Genomic DNA, 21,076 nt, shown 5'->3' with positions numbered 1-21,076 from the left:
AAAAAAAAAAAAAAAAAAAAAAAAAAAAAAAAAAAAATTATTCCCAGCACTTTGGGAGGCTGAGGCGGGGGGATCACGAGGTCAGGAGATCGAGACCATTCTGGCTAACACAGTGAAACCTTGTCTCTATTAAAAATACAAAAAATTTAGCCAGGCGTGGTGGCAGGCGCCTGTAGTCCCAGTTACTTGGGAGGCTGAGGCAGGAGAATGGTGTGAACTCGGGAGGTGGAGCTTGCAGTGAGCCAAGATTGCACCACTGCACTCCAGCCTGGGCGACAGACTGAGACTCCATCTTAAAAAAAAAAATTATATATATAATTTTTAATAAACTATATAATCATAAATATATATAAATATAACACATCATATATATGTTATGTATGTATATATTATATACATATATGACATGTATGTGTGTATTATATATAATATATATTATACACATATATATGATGTGTTGTATTTATATATATGATGTGTTATATTTATATATATGATGTGTTGTATTTATATATATATGATGTGTTATAAAAGCCTCCAAGTGAAATACATCACATCTGTTCATTTTCCGTTGGCTAATTATTATCCCATGGCCACATCTGGATGGAAATGGAGCTGAAGAATGTAGTCCCTGGCTTGGTAGCAGCTTCCCAGCAGCAACTCAGTGCTAGGGGGGAATTCTGAATTTAATAGATAGCTGGCTAGCTCTGTCGCCATGCAGTTAGGTAGAAAGATGAGTAAGACATGCTTGTAACACATGAAGGGTTCACAGTTTTGGAGGGAGAAAGTCATGTAAACATGTACGTGCTATAGTAAAAGGATGAGCTGAGTGCCCTGGGGAGCAGCTACCTCTACTTGGCAGGGTTGGGACTGCTGGTGGCACTGCCTTTAAAGGCAGCTGTACCTTGAACTGATAAGGAGAACTATCGTAAAGTAATTTTAAAATAATGGACTGGCTTAAAAGCACGTGTATAGGAGTGGGAGACTAGAGGAGGTGGAAATGAAGAGGAATAATTAGATAATGTAGTTGTCCCTGCTGGTTCTTAAGTGATAAGCCTATATTTCTCCCTCACTCTTCACTTGCCTTATCACGAGTGGGTGACCTTGATGAGACTTTTTCAACACTGTATCTTTGGTTCCTTTTAATCTCCTGTCAGTTGCTGTCACTGTCAGCATGACCTACCTCCAGTGAAAAATTCAGCTTTCCTTTCAGCCTTACCAGCAATGCTAAATTATGAGGAAATGTCAGGATGGGAGTATGCTATAAACACTAAGGACACATTACTGGAGGAGGGGGTCATGGAAGGACAACGAGGTCTCTTCCCTCAACACTACAGGGACTAAGAAGGTCTGTATTTTTGCCTTCTGGATCTTTACAGTCTGAGTTGATATACTTTGTCAATTGAACACTGCCTGTCTCCAGTGCTGACTGTTGTTACATTCTAACCCGGTGAATTGTGAATCGAGATTTCCATGCCTGGAGTAGGAATAACCAATTACCAGTTCACCAAAACACACCAAGACCCAGGATATAATCTTTTTTGGCAGGTAGGGCAATTGGTGGATTTGTAGTTCTAATGTTCTGAGGTCCACTCATGAAACAAATATTCAAGTGAAATAGTAGCCATAAAATATGCTTTGAAACATTATAATCACTACAATACAAATGAAAGAAGGTACAGAGTAATTATTATCAATATCTCAAATGGAGAATTTTGGTAGTGATATTTGCAGTGGGTCAAGACTGTTGCACTTCAATAAATCCCTCTTACCTAAGGAAAAACCAAAGTTAGACTTGTGTTAAGCATTTTCAGTGATTCCATGGGACACTATCAATCATAGTGAGCATGGTAAAAAATTGATATTGATAAAAAGAAAAAGACATTACCCTCAAGTATTTGGGAGTTTAGTTTGGGAGACAGAACCAAGAAACATAAAGTAATTGACAAAGCATGGATGTAAATGCAGAGTCCACAAGCAGAAGAAATTGAGGCAGTTAGATTATTAGATTTAAAAAACCCTTATCTACGAGTTATGGTATATACTTATGCATTTTGCCATAGAAGAGATTAATTTTTTTCTCTCTTTGAATGCTTTTTAAGAAAAACGAAGAGAATTTCATACTTTTCCTTGGTTTTCAGATCTTGGCTTTTAAATTCTGGTTGTGGCTTTGCTTCTCTTGGACTCTAAAACAGCTCATTAGTCACTTGAGAGCCTTGAGCCGTAGTTTCTATAAATCTATAAATGGACAGTTGAAGTGATGACTTACATCCTACTTTTTTCTTCAAGTGTTAGATTCTAAGTGTATGCAGTGTTTGTACTTTTCATTATGGTTGCCTTTTATATCCCACATTTGATTGATTGCATGATGGAAGCTTTAATCATGATATAGCCCCTCTTCTCTCCCTGCTTCTTCTAAGCTGCTTGTCTTCCTTTCACCCTACTCTTTCTTATCTAGACTTTAATCTTTCCAAATTCAGTACTTGAATTATTTTTTTCAGGAATTGAGATACTGAGGAGAGAGATTTGAAGACCTAGACCTCAAAAAACACAGTATCTTTCTAACTCTTCTAATTTGTGTCTGTTACATTGATGACATACTGGTTTATTCTTTTGAATGAAGTTTCTTTTATTTATGTTTTTGTTGTTGATGGAATAATGACCCACAATTTCTAAAGTATGTTGGGCTCCAAAATTATTTACTTTGACTTTACCCAAAAAAGTTCACAAGCTAAGATTCCACTAAAGACAGACATTTCTGAGTGATGAACTAGGGCGAAAGAAAGTTAATCAAGGCACATAGAGTCGGGTCCTCTGGGCCCAAGCAGCATAGAGGATCCCTGGAGATGTTTTGGTCAGCGAGGGTAGGACTGACTATTGTTTTGGCAATTTCTCCCACATAATTGCCGGGAGATGGAAGGAGCGTTCCAGTGAAGGCTGCATCACAGAACAGTCTTGCCATTTTCACACAAGGTCGTTCAATCATACTTCACAGTTATAAGTGATCTAACTTTCCAGCAATTGAAAGACTTCTATATATGGAATCTTTGAGTAAAGTCCATGCAGGCTCTGTGCAGACCCTTAAGTTATATCAACAATAAGAAACTTTGTCATTTTATTTCTCTTCCAACTAATTATAAGTTTCAAAAGAACTCTGCGTGGCTAACATTAATATCAACCAGCTAATGTAAATACTAACCAGAGTTGTAATTATAGCTGTAGCAAACTTTCTACATTTAATGTTGATGCATAACTGCAGGCTCTGGTGATAAGAAAGCAGCCTGCAGTTTCAGAAAATAAAAGCTCCTTTAGGATAATGTATGTAGCTCTTTAAGGTCCTTCTCAAATCTGAACTGCCCTACTCTGGAGGTATTTATATATTGAATATGTATTGACGATCAGTATGGGAAAGAATTGAGACCACGAACTGACACTTTTTTCTAGTAATACAGAGTCTCACTGTGTCTCCCAGGCTGGAGTGCAGTGGTGCAATCTCGGCTCACTGCAACCTCTGCCTTCCTGGTTCAAGCCTCCCAAGTAGGTGGGACTACAGGCATGTGCCACCATACCTGGCTAATTTTTGTATTTTTAGTAGAGACAGGGGTTCACAATATTGGCCAGGCTGATCTCGAACTCCCAACCTTGTGATCCGCCCACCTCGACCTCCCAAAGTGCTAGGATTACAGGTGCAAGCCACCATACCTGGCCTATCCTCCTTTTTTTGTTTTATATTTTTTTCTTCTCTTGTAGTCCCAATTCTTTTTTTTTCTTCTACTACTCTTTCCAACTGTAGTCTGTTCTCCTGTATATAGTCACCTTTTGATTAACTATGACAATTAAAAATCCCAGGCTATCTTTACCGATCGTTATCACACTTATTGCTAAACCTAGAGTATGTGTACTGGGGGGCAAACTAATTAAAATTTATCTTCAGCAAAATACAATTTTAGAGGCAGGGGTCTGTGCACACGTGTGTGTGTTTGTGTGTCTGTGTGTATTTGTGTGTCTAGAGGGGAATTATGAATCAAACAATGTTTTAGAATTATCATTTTTCTTATTTTATTCATAGCAATGCTACTGTAAATTAGAACAGGCAATCTAGAATGGATTATGCCTTAGATGTCCACAGTCTTAGAAATATGTATAAAATGTCTTACTCGTCTATTTGTTGTTTTTTTAAAGATCCAGAATGTATGCATCTATTAACAGATCTTATTGTTCAGCATCTTACTCTTTTTGTGGCTCTTCTGGGATAAATTGTATCACATCTTGTGCAAATGGGCTAGTGGTTGCTTTCAAGGCTCACCCAGGTAGCTATTTATCTTGCTAACACTTGGTAAATGGCAGTGATGAATGATCATGTACTTCCCAGGAACACAAGTGTATTTCCAAAGGTCAAGCACATTTGAGTGATCTGTTGATGATCTGTAAGAGCGGAAACTAGGAGCCAAGACAAAACAGAACAACAGAAAAAGCTGAAAGTTCCGCAGAGAGCACAGTGGCCCTGAGCTGGGAGGTGCTGAGCAGCAGGACTCTGGTGCTTTCTAACCACTATTCCCTCACAACAGTTCATGAACTTGGTGAACACATAATCTTGGAATCTCGTGGTGCCAAGGCCTTTGAGAGGGCCCTGGATCCTCTGTAACTGCTTGTATCAGAGTGAAATGTGGTAGAAATCCTGAAAGGATGGTCTTTCATTGTCTCTGAGACATGTCTTAGTCATCCTTCCTCCTCAAGGGCCTTTTCTGTAATTATCTGCTTTGCCACTTAAAAAGCCCTTTACAGGCATTCATGCTGAAACTCACAGCTCCATGAATTGTTGTCTCCATTTTTCAGAGCCTGGGTTATTAGATGCAGCGAGGTTAGGGTAATTGCCCAAGAGCAGACTGTTTTGCTCTGAAATGAAACTAGACATTTAGGATGCCAGTTCTAAAGTGTTATTCCTTAATCTTTCTGGATCTGAATTGCAATTCTTTTATGTATGGCTTATGGAGTAATTTATTTATGCATTCAACACACATTTCCTGAATATCATTTTGTACCAGATTAGAGATGGAGAAATTAAGATGAGTAAAATATGATCTCCACCCTCAAGGATTTCAGGCAAGAGGAAAAGAGAGACAGAAATGACAAGAATTACAATATGATATGACTAATAAGGTAATAGAAAAACAAACAAGTGCAGGGAACAGAGCTCCCAACTCTGTCTGAGAACTTGCGAGGTTACAGGAGATGGTGTTTGATCTGAGTCCTGGAGGATTATTGGGGTTTGCCAAGCAGGCAGAAATGGGGAATGGCGTTTTCCACAGTGGCTCATCTAGGCATTCTTCAGCAACATCCTCACTTCCTTTCCTAAAACTCTCAACAGATGAACTCTCCTTGCTGAGAAGGTTGGGATCATCTGACATGAGTTGCCTCAACTTCCCTCCATATCAAAATTCTCTGTATCTTCATCTGTGTTCTCCTTCTTCTACTTGAATCAGACAATATAGTGTCTTCCTTCTTGTTGAGACTAGAGCTCCCAGCTGGAACCACTGCATACAAGCTCTCCATGTTCTCTCCTCTTTCATAAATTGTCCCCAACTCTCTCTTGCATCTTTACTTTTTCTCTACTGATAAGTTCCATTCTGGTAGCAAACAAGATACACCTTGTCTGGGAGGAGAAAAAAATTGCTTTGAGTGATGCACAATCTCACCCTCCTTCCACCTTTAAGTCAGACCTGGCCACCCTGGCCTTGCTATCCACCCCCAAGAGTGGTCTGTACACATCTCCCTAAGATGACATAGCACACGGGTCTTCTCCTACTACAGGTCAGGGACCGAGTAAGCTCTTCTTACATTCTTTGTACCTATGACACATAAAAGGTTTTTAATAAATACTACTCCAATGAATAAATAAATGAGGCTTTTGAATAAGCTCTCTGGGTCTCCTTAAGAATTTGCAGATGGTAGTAGCACTTGATTACTTGGGGGGGGGTCTTCAGATAGGAGTGAGGAAAGATTGAGTTCCTCTGTGAATGTGTTTTCTGAATATGAATGGGATGAGCATGTGGTTAGGTGTTATTTAGTTGGCTAATCAGAATGCACCTGTCATCTGGACATACTCTCTCTCCCTGTCTAATTCTCAGACATTGTCTACATCTATACCACCACCCAGCTAAGGCAGCAATGATACCAGTGTCTCCAGACCTTTTGGCCATACTCTTGTTTGGGTAACCTCTAGAAATGAGCTGCCATTCCCACCCCTAAGTGCCGTTTCCTTACTGCCTTTCCTTTTGCCATTTTTACCAGCAAATTCTGTAAATGTGATTATGTCCATGGAACTTTTGGATCACCACCTCTTTGAGCCAGCTCCAGTCATCCTCATTGTATTTCATGTGCATGCTTTGATAAAGCTCTTTCACTTGTTGAAGGACTCTCACATGCTTTACTTCAATTGGCCAAAGCAAGAGAGGTAGTCTAATAATCATGTCAGCAATATAAAATTGATGGATAATATTGCTAAGTGTCTGGTACCAGAATCGATACTTTATACATTATTCCATTTCATTCCTAAGCAATGGCTAATAGTGCCCAGGTGCCAGAGTTTGGACTGACTAGATTTGAATTCTGGCCTCCCTTACCAGCTGTGTGATTCTGGGTAACTTGAACTCTCTATGCGTGTTTTCTGATAAGAAAGTGGGGGCATTGTACTGGTATCTGTTCTGAAGAGTTATTGTGAGTAGGAAATAAGATAATGCATGCCAAGTACCGTGCACAGTGCCTGATACAGAGTATGCAGTAAGCCTTATTATTATTATTAATCCTCACAGTAAGCCTGTTACTAACTGCATTTTAACAGATGAGCAAAGAGAGGCTTAAAGTCTCGATTCAAAGTTGATGTGGCTAACCACTATTTTGTACCACCTCTTGCTCACTGGCAATCGAATACATTATTATTAGATTGGATTTAAAGGCTTGGGCCAATTGGTCTTTAAAAGTAGTGAACTCTTCTGGCATATTATTTGATCGTTTCTGAGTTCTCATTTTCCCAGGTGGTGTGTGCCAGGCCCTCTGATCTTTCTCCCTCATCCCTACCCCCACCCCAACCAGACCATAGAAATAAACTTCTCAGTTTGCAAGTGCAGAGCAGTTCCCTGCTATGGTTGAGTGGTCACATCCCAGCCGCCGACCTTCCCACCAGCTGTCACACCCTCTACCTGCTGCCAAGTGGCCCTGGAAGATCATCCAAGTGATTTCCTGCCCCTGGAAACATCAAAGCCATCCTCTCCTCCGCCTCATTCTTCCTACTGAATGCGCCACTGGTTGGTATAAATGGAGACAAGTGCTGAGTAGTCTCGACCACTTGGGAAGAATTCAGGTCCATGCGTTGGGTGGGGGGGCCTCTGTGGCTAGGGCAGGGAGGTGAAGTCCCCTGTAACATCCAGGGGTGTGGCCAGACACTCAGGCCCTGAAAGTACCCATGAGAAGACTAGTAGGTTAGGTGTGTAATCATGTACCTGGCACCCTGCATTGGTCTCAGAGAGGGGCCAGTTGCTGTGAGTTATTATTTCCATATCGTATAATAATCAGGCAACTGTTTTGAGATCATGTCAAAGATAACAAAGCATCAGAAGCCTCTTCTGTTGCTGAAGAACCAATCAACCTAAACTAATACTTTAATGACCACTTTTCCCAAAGAGAAAACAAATTCAGGCAAAAAAAAAAAAAAAAAAAAAATGAAGCAGGGAGCTAAGAAGAAACTTGTCTGGTCAATGAAAAGAAAAAAGAGACGTCTGGAGCCATGGCAATGGAGCAGGGATTACTTTGATCTGGAAAATAGATTTCTTTTTTTTTTTTTTCCTCCAGTGCTTTTTCTCAGGCAGCCAAGAGATGCTATTAAGCTTGATGAGGGAGGCCCTTTCAGAATGAAGGGGCACCTCAGAGGAGAATTGAATGACTGCTTTCAGGGACAGCTACTTTAATAGTCTCATGTTTGAAAAATATGCAATTAAAGGAAATACTATTACAAATAGCCTCTATTTGTTGCTTTAAAAATACTATCGATTAACTGAAAAATGAGAGAGGTGTGCAAGATTATTATGTTAAGTGTAAACTACAGATTGAAGGAGGGAAACACACACACACACACACACGCACACACCCACACACGACCTACATACAAACACCCAAAGAGGTGGAGGAGAAAACACATCGTATGAATCTTAAGCTCTCTCTTCCTCTACACATAAAAATGACTTTCAGGGAAAGTCTTGCCCACCAGAGTTTTCAGTCACTTTCTTCATGTCACTGCTGTTAATAAAAATAAAAGTGTTATTGGTTTAGGATTCCATTTCGTGTAAGCTTAATCTGCAGCAGTTGGGGGCCTTCATGCGTGAGAATGATGCTTTTTAATGAATGTTCTTTGGGCATTTTAAATGAAACAATAGAGATTCTGGGCAGTTTGATCTTGCATTTTCCACTGATATTTGCCTTCACCTCTCAGCCCCCTGCCAAGTCCCTTTCCATGCCATCTCCTGCCTGCTCATGACATCCCTGCTCCTTTCAGATCTTGCCCTGTGTTAATTGGGAGATATTCAGCAGACAAGTGGATGCGTGTCTTTAGTGCAGGATAAAAGAAGACTTTGTCCTTCCCAAAATAGACAGAAGCATCTCTGGCTATTCTTTTAAGAGATTTCCAAAATCTTTGTCCAGGTAACGTGCCTCATTGTCATGGCAACAGCGGGATGGTTCCTGTCTCTTTCTTTTTCCTTTTTTCCTGGCCTTCACAGATCTATTTAACACTTTTATAACTGATTTATACCTGCCATTTAAAAGTGAATGTTCTATTCGTCTGCATACTTGTAGAAAATGAGAAGACCGAAAGTGTAATTACTACTTTTAGGCATTTGATCTTTTTTGCTCTCCCTGGAAAAATTGACCAGAGGTTTATTTGTTAGTCCCTAAACTGTATGCACATTAGCCCAAGATAAGATGGAATTATACCTTTTCTTTTATAAGCTAAAATTTGATAGGCATTTATGGTGAGCTAGGCAACTGGGCTAAGCCTTTTATCTATTTTTAATCCTCAAAACAAATTCATGTATAAGCCCAATTATTGTTCCCATTTTACAGATGAGAAATGGAATCAACTGAGAGGTTGAGTAATCTCCCTAACATCTCAGCTCACAAGTGGTCAAGCCAGGAGGCCCAAGGTGACTGCAAGCCCAAGGCATGCCTGTGTCACAGGCATTTGAGGTGGTCTCCTCCAAGGAGACGACCTACTATTCTGCCACTCATGAAAAGAGAGCTGAGAATTGGGGCTAGATTTTTAGCATGAAGGGTTTACGTCAGATCTAAGTAAGACTGTCTTCATGGAAGGGATAATTTGACATTAAAATGAGAGGTTAAGGGAGTTCTGGAATCTTCTTTGGAATCTGATGGTATGGAAACCTGGCAACAGAGGAACAGGCCATTCTAGTTCTCTTCTCTTCTAGAATCGGAGGATCTTTGAGGCCAGGAAAGCACAGTCTCTGGTGATCCAAGTACAGTCAAGGCCTCTCTGCAGCAGAAGCACAAACCTCCCCGCAGGGACAGGTCTACCACAGGTCTCAGTTGCTTTCCTACACCCTCATTGGAAAATGGCTAACTGTCCATCTCAGGTGCCCAGTGACTCACCTGGAGTTGTCAGGGCCCTGTATTAAATTCCTTTAGTTTCTCTACATATCCTGCTTGAATTCTTCTCATGACCTTTGCAAACCCTGGGCCATCTCCCTGGAACAATCTTTCTCTCTCGCTTCAGTGGGTTATCTACTTGAGAGGAAGGATAGCATACCAGTTAAAGGCGTGGTCTCTGGGAACCAACCTGCCTGGGTTTGAATTTTATTTCTACCATGTACTAGTAACCTTGGGCAAATTATTCTGCATTAGCCTGAGTTTTCTTATCGGTAAAATAGGGAGATATAATAGCATCTGCTTTGTAGAGTTATTGAGAAGATTAAATGAGGTGATACATATAAAGTTCTAAGAAGAGAGGACACATTCAATCATTTGTTGTTATTATCATTATACAATCCTTAAAATTTCAGCCTAAATACCAGACTCATTAAATAACCACCTCACGGTTCTATAGTCTGGGGTGGCTGTGGCTACTTTGTGCCTCTGTCATAATCTGCACTTCCTTTAGCCTAACAGGATTGCTTGTTTTCTGTCTTCCCTGATAAACTGAACAGGTTACTGGAGGAAGGGACCCTGTCTTGCTCACCTGCACACAGTGTATTGTCATGTGTGATATTTGCCTCCAGACAATATCAGGAATGGGAAAGCCAGCCTGGACTTGAGTAGGACAAGGAAAAGTTTTGTTAATATGTCCAAGAAATTATTTAAGAAGTTTTCTCTTAACCCAGTCTTAGGCATTTATTAGGCAGGGGATGCGGGGGGAGAGAGAGAAGGCATGTATTATGAAATGTATGCCTTCATGAAAGACCCAAGCAACAGGAGACATCTAAGACATAATTAACCAATCAGGGCAACCCAGAGAGTGATCAGTAGGAAATGGAATTTTGTTAGGAAGGCATGTGCCAGTGACAAGGCTTCTGGAGAGCCTTTGAGGATGCAAAGAACGCAGTGAATCGGAGGAGACTATTTGGGAATGGAGAGCATAAGGAAGATTGCAGAGCTGGAGACAACCACTGGGCTGAGGCTGAGTGATGAGTGGAGTGTGAGGCTAGACTGAATGGAGCTGGGTTCTGAATTGACAACTCCACAGGAGGTAATCAGCCCTGTGGTTAAGGGTGTGGATTCTATAATCAGATAGCCCTGGTTTGAGTGCTGACTCAGCTACATACTGGGGAAGTGGCCATGGTTAAAAATACTGAATCTGCCAAGTTTTAGTCATCTTCTCTGCTAAATGAGAGGAAAGGAAGAGTCTCTCCCTCATAGCCTTCCTGTGAGGATTAAATTATGTGATGCATGAAAAAGTTGAAGCCTGGCATCTAGCGAGTGCTCTGCCATTATTTGCTTCATTATCAAATTTACCTCTCTGAATTTTTGATTTTTCTGACTCTGAAGGTTGATGAGAGACATTTTATTTCCATGTCAACTAAGGAAGAGTTGTGCCTGTTTCCTCTTGTTAAAACAATCCCAATTATATAACTGATTGATCAAGCATTTAAATACATGAATTGTGGCATTACAATTTGCAAAAGGATTATGCCTTTCGGTAATCTGACAGTCTGGTGAGGTAGGCTGGGGATGTGTGATTATTCCCATTTTGCAGCTGAGGCAACTGAGCAATGGAAGTTTAGAGAATTTTTCCAGAGTTAAGCAGTTAGTGAATGGAGCACCATTAACATGCTCAGGATTTCTGACACCGGGGCAATCCTCTCCTCTACCCCCATCACACAGGTGCGTTTCTTTCTGACGACACCAAAGTCTTCTTTCCTGATCTCTGCCAAACCGTTTTGGAATTTGTATCCCATCATAATTTGAAAATTTGCTAAAGTGAGAATGTAAAAAGGCATTTCAAGGCCAGTGATTTTGCATTCATTTTCCCTAAAGGTAGGTAACTGGAAGAAAATTACTAGAAAAAAAAGTCAATTTACCAGATAATCTGCCTCAAAAACATCACAGATCTGTTTTACTAGGTAGACAGAGCTGAAGCACAAGACAGCCCTTGTCCTTGCTTCCTCTGCACAGACCACAGATATTACATATGCCAGGAATACTATGGTTCACTATAGAGATTTTTTGTTATTTTGAGCTCACAGAGCTTATGCTATTACAAATTGGATTTTTAGTTTGGAGTATTTGACTCCATTACATGATTCTGGCAGAAGACCTTGTCACCCTTGCCTATTTAAGCAGAACATCTTCCAGCAATCGGAAGGGAATCTTTTCAGGAGTGAGGTAAGAAGCTGCTGGTACTGTAAATCCCTTCCCTGGTACTACAAGAGCAATTGAACACTGCTTCCAACCTAGAAACTCAGTAGATCCTGTGTTTGAAATTACTTCTTTTGAGCTTGCTGGAGAGTTTTTTTTAAGCCTCATTTCTGGAATTCATGTGATAATAGACTACTTTCATTTTATCTTGAAGCAAATACAGTAAGAGATCTGAAGTCCAAGCATGCACAACTTCTGATGGTCTCTGCAACACAAATGCATTTAACCATTGTACTTGTCATGGCTCTTGCTTTATCGGGGATCAAGACATTTGACAATTCATTACACTGATGAGATTATTGAAGGTACTTTTAAAAATCCAACAATCATCAGTCATAGTTCAGAGACAAATTTCACAAATGAAATCCACAGTCTAGAGGAGATATTGCCACTTATATTGTATAACCATGCCATCTGTCTCAAACTACAGCTTTGAGAATTTCTATTTCATTTTGTTGTGGGGTAACAGGGTTGGTTTATTTTCTATTTCTTGTGTATCTCTTCAGAAAACATAGTACAAGGTGACAGAATAATAGAACGTTAGCATGGGAAAGGACCACACATAATAAATAGCCCTGAAGCCCTGATGATTTCCTACTAAAGAATGTATACACACAGAATCACTATCCAGATTGGCAGGGAACCTGTGCTCTTATTGAGGGATTTAGGAAATTCCACATGCACTGTGGCTGCAATGTCTATAAAATTTTTATTAATTTATAATTTTCTTCAGTAATCCCATTCAATGATGTTTTCATTTTACACGTATGTGATCAACTTCACATTTGAAGACTTTGGTTAGGGAACATGTCTATACACTGGGTCACATGTCTAGCAGAACTTTATCTAATGCTGATGCCCAGAGTCATCATTCAGTTCCAGTCTTGGGTTTTGCTGGATTATCTGCTACCATTAGATTTTCCTGACTCACCTTTCACATTGATAAAATTGTGTAATACATTTTAATGGTTATAAAATTGGTTTATAATTTAAACTGAAAAAGAGAGTGGGGGCTAGGCCAGAGAATAATTCTATGAAAAACTGAAGTTATAAGTGGTAATAATGATTTTTCTGTACATAAAGTGTGGCAAAGAAACTGTATTGTCATATCAGAAGGCAATCTCTACATTGGCTGAGCCATACACACAGTTGAATGAATTCAAATAAAAGCATTAATAGAGGTCACATCTGCTGATTAATTGATTATAACATTGAAAATATCGTCAATGAACAAAACATATTGCAGGCTACTTAGCTAATTTTACCCAAGATTCTTTTTCCATAAGTGTAGTCAGAGAATCCTTTGTCAACAGCTCATATTCATTTGTGGAATTTTAAAAATATGTTCATAGTAGGCAATAAACTTTGATAGAGTCTCTCAAAACAGTTTAAAATGTGTTTAATTTCATTGCAAAATCCTTCTGAAAAGTCACAGTGTTGAGCTAGTATGTTGGTTTTCTGTTGTTGCACTGGGAAACTTTTATTTAGGGGAAAGAATAATTTTTAGAGCAAAGTATTTACTATGTCCAAGCAAGAAATTACTGTTAAAATTAACTTCATTTAAATTAGGGAGTTGGATACTTGTTCTATTTTAAAGGAATCCCCTACCACCATGAAAAGTTCCAACATCTATGTATGAATAACTATGTCAGTGCTATCTAGTCCTAAATTAATATGAAATTCTGAAATTCTTACTTACGTCTTACTGAAATCCTTTTTGTGTGTTATAGTTTAAATTGATGTTCTCTTGATATGGACAAGGGCTGCAGGCATCCATCATTTTTCTGTATGAGAATGTTAATCAACTCTACCTTTGAAACCTGTCTCTAATCCTTATATTTCTCTCCATCTCCACTGCTACCAGCCTAGTCCAAGTCATCACTGTTTGTCATCTGAACTACCATGTGAGCACTAGGTAAGCCCTGGTCTATTAGGTTTTCTCCCAACTTGTTACCTCGCATCTTCTCTTACCACTCTAAGAGCTATTCTTCACATCATAGCCAGAGTTGTATTTTTAAAAGGCACCTTATATTATGTCACTCTTCTGCATAAAACTACTTATACCTAGAATCAAATAAAATTTTTTTACTTTGGTCTACAAGGCTTTACAGACATTCATGTGTTTGATTTTGTATGATACTTGCATCTTGGATCTGCAACGATCAGCTTAAAATTGGACAGCTTGCTTAGAATCTCAGTTATCAGCTGGCTGGGAGAGCTTAGACCAGAGCTAGGAGGATAAACACAGTTGTCGAAATGTGGTCAAATCACAATATCAAGGGAGCATGGCAGATTGGGTCCACTCTAGGCTGGCCTCAAAGGCCTTAGGGGGTCAATATGGGAGGAGGGTATTATAATAAGGCTCTTGAAGCAGTGAGAATACGTCCCAGTCTGGTGCTTCCAGATGTGTTAAGCACTACCTGGCAGGGTCCAGCTTCCCTGTGAATGCAAGCAGATCACCTGGGTTCAGAATAGGACTCTAGTCCAGGAGAGAACTGACTGTATTCTGAAAACCAGTGGTTGGGTAACAGGGAGGAGGAAGGAAGGCTTCAGCTGGGTGGACTAAAGTATACCTCAGGCAGAATGACCTCTTGTGGCCTCATCCACTGGGGTTTCAGGGCAGTGGGGTTCCTTAGAGCTTACATTCATTCAGGCGTAGGCACAGAAAAGCCCTGTGCTTGATGGTTTTCAGCACCTGCAGCTGGCTGGTACTGGGCAGCTGGGGGCCTTAGGATCCAGTATTGGTTTGGAGGCTCAGGTCATCATCTTTCCCTCTGAATGGGAACTCATTCACCTCTCATGTCTCTTTTACTGCAGACCGTGCTGCCACAGTGTTTAACCAATACTTGACATTCAGGGGAAAATGTCCTCACCCCTAAAATTGTTTTTAAATTAAAGGCTGTGTTAAATTACAACAGTCCTTTCATTCAGTCATTGTACTGGCCTTCACAAAACAACCTTTATTTATTTTATTTTGTTATATTTGTTGTATTTAGTTTTATGTTTTGGTTAAGGCTGCAGTGCTTCCTTAAGGCTCCGTGTCTGGTGAAGGTTTTTTGATAAGACTTCGGTGGTAACAACTGAGTCTGTACTTGCCTTTGAACTTAATGTGGTCTTTCCCATAGCTTCAGGTTGGCCTGCAGAATCACCTCTTCACATTTCTATTACTTCTTTTCTCATAAACAACATTAATTATTTTATTTTATTTGAGATGGGGTCTCGCTTTGTCTCTCAGGTTGGAGTGCAGTGAAGTCCGTATGACTCACTGCAGCATTAAAATCCCTGGCTCAAGTGATCCTCCCACTTCAGCCTCTCAAACAGCTGGGGCCACGGGCACACACCACCATGCCCAGCTAATTTTTTTCTTTTTAAATTATTCGTAAGGACCAGGTCTCACTATGTTGCCCAGGCTGGTCTTGAACTTCTGGGCACAAGCCATCCTGCCACCTCAGCCTCCTAAAGTGCCGGGATTACAGGCGTGAATCATCGTGCATCACCATTCATTCTTTTAAAATCCTTGAGTTATCTTTAGGGTTTGTCCCCAACACCCTTATTAGATCACATCCACTCTAGTTTCTTTATCATTTTCTTTTTCTTGCATGGATATGGAAATGCTTCCTCTGCATTTTGAGTCTATATTTTCTGCTTAAAAAGAAATTAAACTTTCAGAGTAACTCTAAGGCATCAAAGACTATTCCTTTTCAATATCTAATTTCCTGGTTGAGAGAAAACATGAGCATTCCTGGAGAAGTTACATTAGCTATTCTTCAAGAGAAAGATTTTGTTGTTATGGGGGCTGGCATCATAGGTGGGCATAGCAGAAGGTGAAAGATTGAGTAGCTCCTCTGTGAGAAATGACAGTTTTGTTGCCTTGAGGGGTCTTTGGAAGAATTCTCCAACCTTGGCTCTGTCATCTGAAAAAGGGAAGTAAAGGCAAAGAAGGGAAAGGGGGTTGGATTATTTTCATAGTTGTCAACAACACAGACAGAATTTTGAAGCAAGCAATGGTACCTCAGAGTAGGTTAGTAATTGTGCATGTGGAGTTCTTAGAAATCATTGAGAAAAGAAGAGAGACAGTCACCTGCTTAACTGGCTCAGGCAGTGTAGGTGAATGAGATGTGCTGAAGATAGGACAACACATAACTAACAGGAGAAGGGAAGTTGCAGGATATCCTTCCACAGGTAGGTGTGGAGCAGTGGCTGGGCTGAGCATCTTCTAGACTAGAACAAGTGTGTGTTCTCGTCCTCCCTCATCTCTCTTGCCCCTGTATCCCATATAGAGACTTGGAAGTATAAGTAAACATGAGGTAGAAGGATAGTACTTTTCCAAAGTCAGAGGTAGTAAATCTTAAGGAGATGTAAACCAGCTTGGCATCCTTTGGCAAGTCTTGGTGACTCTCATTGTCAATGGATGATAATATGCAGTAGTGTTCAATATAATTTTCTGCAGTGATGGAAATATTCTGTATCTGTACTCTAATAAGGTAACCTTTAGCCACAAGTGGTTTTGGAGTACTTAAAATGTGTCTAGTATGATTGAATAACTGAATTTAAAATCTCATTTAGTTTTAATTAATTTCAATAGCCGCACGTGGCTTGGGGCTACCATATTGGACAGTCCAGGATAATAGTGTAGCATAGTGCCCAGAATGGGGAAGATGTCGACAAATGCTTATTGACTGACAGAATAAATGAGAAGGCACATGAAAAAAGAAAAATGAACAAACAATGAATAAATAAATGAATATCTACGTGCCTCACAGGGTTGCTATGAAGATCAGTGGGTTGAACACATGTCTGAGAAACTGTACAAGCCACCATTGTAGAGTAAAGTACTATTTGGAAATTCACACATAAGTGAATATCATTAAATTATTCATTGATGGAAATCTATCAAAAATGTAGCATAGACGTTATTATCTTCTTAAAACTCAATTTCTCTTGGATTTCAGCTATTTGTTTAGTCAAGCAAGACGGTATGAGCAGGACGAACACCAAGTATCATTATGAACATTAACTCCTCAGAACAGCTGTGTGCCTAATGCCAGTTCTTCTTCTTCCCACGTTATCAACGTGCACTTCTCTTATCATGCTTAATGTACAAGCTTCTTACCCCCGTTACCTTCTATTTTGTTATTTATAATATGATACTTTCCAAATCACTAAGTAAATAAGCTATGAAGAATTACATGCCAGTGAGTATTGGGAAGGCTTCCATTGGCCAACAACAGAAGAAGATGTATGAACTCATATTCAGTGGGAATAGACGAGGACTGGGGAAAAGAAGACGCTGTTATGACAGCTAATTCAGAATTCAGATGTTTTTTTGCCCTCATTGCCTGGTTCAGATGTTATCCAGAGAGCAAGAATTGGCCTTTTATATGGTTGTGTTTTATTACGGTTTTATTTGCTTGTTTGTTTTATTTCTAGGCATAATCTAAGTTAAATTTTTTTTCTGGCCATGGGACTCTTACACTTTTCATAGGCTTTCTCTTTCAAAGGGATGAAGTGATGATTAGCGAGAAAGCCAGATTAGACATCAGGCAACTTGAAATCTATTCCTGGGTTAGACAGGAACTTCTATTTGACTTCATTTATTCTGCCACTTTATTTTGCAGTTACACAGTTAAATAATTAAATTAAGCATTGCTGACATCTTGTTTTATTAGCAAGAATTGCATCCTGTAAGTTTTTTTCAGGAAAGGTTCCGATTGATGCATGAGAAAATACAGTCATGGTCGTTATTGGCCACTAGCCTGCAGGCTTTGCGTTGGCTGGGACAGTGTGTGCCCAGCACCTAGGACAGAGATGGGTGCAGATTAGAGCTGGATGAATAATTGTTGAATGGCTAGTGAATGAGTGATGGGTGAATGAATAAACATGTACAAAAAAAAAATATCAACAGTGAGCATAGCTTGCCACTAGGTTTTCATGGGATTAGGTGATTACCAATTCTTAGCTAGTCTGGGGAATTTTTGCTGACCTTACTTGATTGTCTGGGAAGGCTTTCCCTGGAACACTCAGATACAGCTGTCTGTTCAAATATGATCCAACAGGAGCTTGGTTTGTCAAACACCAGAAGCTGGTAGACTGGTCTTTTTCACATCTTTAAGCAACATGAAATAAATATTACAAAGAGTTGCTCTGAACCACCTGCTGGCAGTCACTACTTCCCTAGAGACAGTGAGTTAGAGATATCTACTAGATCCAATTTGGTTTATCTGATTTAATTGGGAATTTTACTGGGCAGCTGAGGGGGGGGGGTTCACCTTCATCTCTGTGGCAGAATCTGGCTAAGTCTTACATGACAAAGGATTTGAAGGTAGCCGCTCTAGGGCACATGGACTTAACTGTGAAGGTTGCTAAATTATCATTTCCTTAGGGTCTCATAGAGGATCAATAAGTGGACAGGCTGGAGCTGTAGTCTTGATAGCTAGCCCTAGGAATGGGATGACTAGAAGGGGGGTAGTCACTGTACTCTCCTTGCCCAGGATTCCTGGTTGTTGGAGAGCAAAGAGCTTTGGTCTTAAATGTGGCCATATTCACATTGTTATCTGATGCAGTCACAGAGAACTAGTGGCAAGTGTTTTATTTTTTGTTCTTTGAAGGACAGAATTTCATGAAAGTCACTGAAAAATCAAATCAAATGAAATATTATTCATACCAAGGACACAATTAAAGGCCTTAAAAGAATAGTGCCATTTTGTTTGCACTTCATGAAGCCATAAAAATGCTAGAGAAGGAAGTGCCCTTCTTCTACCTCTTTTCTTTCTTTTCCATCCTAATCTCGTACCTTGAAAATTTTGATGTAGTCCAGACCCTATAAGGACCAATGTAACTGCAGCATAAGGGTACTTACAAGAGACAACAGGCCAACAATAGTGGTGATTAGCAAATGACATCCATGAGTTCCAGGGCAACCAGAATTTAGGTCATGAAACAGAGGAAAGACATGATTAGCAGCATCAGAGGGGAGGCTCAGCCCTTTAGGAGAAAAATGTGAACTGCCAGGGGCCCAGAGATGGGCCTAGAGAAGCTGAGGTCCCCACATATTTGCCACGGGACACTCAGTGTGTATCTCTCACCCTCTTCCATTCTAATATTCTGGCCCTCTGAGGTCTGAGAAACTGACTAATACTTAATTACTTATTCATGTGGCTGCATTGTCACCTGTGTAGAAGTAAGCATCTTGTCTCAGATTTTTCCTGATGCCTTTGAGAGAGACAGAAGGTGAGATGAAAGGAGAAAAAGACATGCCATCACTTACTGCCCTTGAGGAGTTTCAGTCATGTCACAGAAGCTGTAGGCACAATGTTGACAGAAGTGCCAGAATTGTCAATTCTAAGAGAACGGGTTGGATGGAAAACTTCACTGAAGGCTTGGATGAGACATTGATTCATATCAACTGTTATTAGAGAAGGGCTCCTTCACAAAGCTATGCCATGGCGCCCCTGAGGAGCATATTTTTCAGTAATGTGGACCTGAATATTCATTAGAATGTACTTTCATGTGTTTTCTCATGATTGAATAAAAAAAATCCACAAGTGCCCTCAGAGAACCTTTTCTATAAGATGTAGCCAAAGCAGGCAGAGGTCTCATAGAAGTGTTCTGAGAAGAAGATGAGGGCATAAGATGCCAAGAGTTGATTGAAGGAGTATACATAACCCACACTATTAAGAAGTCACACTTGACTAGTTGCAAGCTAATGAATGAATTGAATAAAGTAAAACAAAAGAAAACCAAAGCATTTAAACACATGCTAACATGTGTGCAAGCACACACACGCACACATACACACACACACACACGCGCATACTATTTGACTCAAAAGTCTGTTAATTTCCTTATTGGAAAAACTTAACCGATCAATTCATATTAATTAGAAGGCAAAACAGATACAGGAGAAACTGATTTCATGCATCTGATGTCAGAGATGGATTCACCACCAAATAGTCATCCACAAATTGGCATTGTTGATAGTGTATTAGAATATCAAAAATATAGGTCCTCAAACTACATATGAATAGTAAGTGTTTGGAATAAGAGTTCCTCATATTTTAGAATCATCATGTGCTTCATCTTGACTGAAGAGTTCCATTAAAGCCAAGAATGTTGCTTTTGAGACAACAAAGCAAAGCAGAGGTTCTCTTACCAAAATGCAACCAAGAACTGCCTTGGAGTTTGTTTAAATGGCAGATCCCTGGGCCTCATAAAGAGAGATTAGGATTCAGAAAGCCTCAAGTAGGGCCTCAGAATCTCATCTTTTCACAAGTGCTCAGATGATTCTGCATCATTGCTCGATGGTCACCATCACACTAATGGAAAATATTAATCTAGCCATTTTCCAATTTATTTATTCTGTGAAAACTAATTGGAACTTCACAAGTGCCAAACACTGTGTCCAGGAGACAGAGATAAATAATTACACTGTTTCTGTAACCAAGAAGTTCAGGGTTGAGTGGAGCTTAAAAGTCTTTAGAGGGCAGTTTACTTGTTGCTACCTCTCATTGTATTAGTCCGTTCTAACACTGTTATAAAGAAATACCCAAGACTGGATAATTTATAAAGGAAGGAGGTTTAATTGACTCACAGTTCTGAATGACTGGGGAAGCCTCAGAAAACTTACAGCCATGGTGGAAGGTGAAGGAGAAGCAAAGGCACATCTTGCATGGCGGCAGGCAAGAGAGAGAATGAGTGCAAGAAAAATGACTATTTATAAAACCATCAGATCTCGTGAGCATTCATTCACTATCATAAGAACAGCATGGAGGAAATCACTTCCATAATCCAATCACTTTCCTGCCCTGACACGTGGTGATTATAATTTGAGATGAGGTTTGGGTGGGGACACAGAGCCAAACCATATCACTTATCCTATATAGAATAATATTAATGCCATAACAAACTAAACTGAGGGCAGACATATGTCTCATTTGTGCCCATGGGGTTTTAATTTATGGAGATTACTGAGTGGTGACATGGAGAAGCTCATGCCATGGAAAGAACATTTGTCTCACTTGCATTCCTCAGAGAAGGGCCATGTCATGCTACACAAGTGCACATGGGGAGCACGAGTATTGGTCGCAGAAAGTGGAGAGGGGAGAATCTAAGCCAAAGTCTTTCTTTATGGGGTTTCCAAAGGAAAGGAAAGGCAGGG

Source organism: Theropithecus gelada, chromosome 14, assembly GCF_003255815.1.
Source record: "Theropithecus gelada isolate Dixy chromosome 14, Tgel_1.0, whole genome shotgun sequence".
Taxonomy (NCBI): domain Eukaryota; kingdom Metazoa; phylum Chordata; class Mammalia; order Primates; family Cercopithecidae; genus Theropithecus; species Theropithecus gelada.
Note: the sequence above shows the minus strand (reverse complement) of the source record.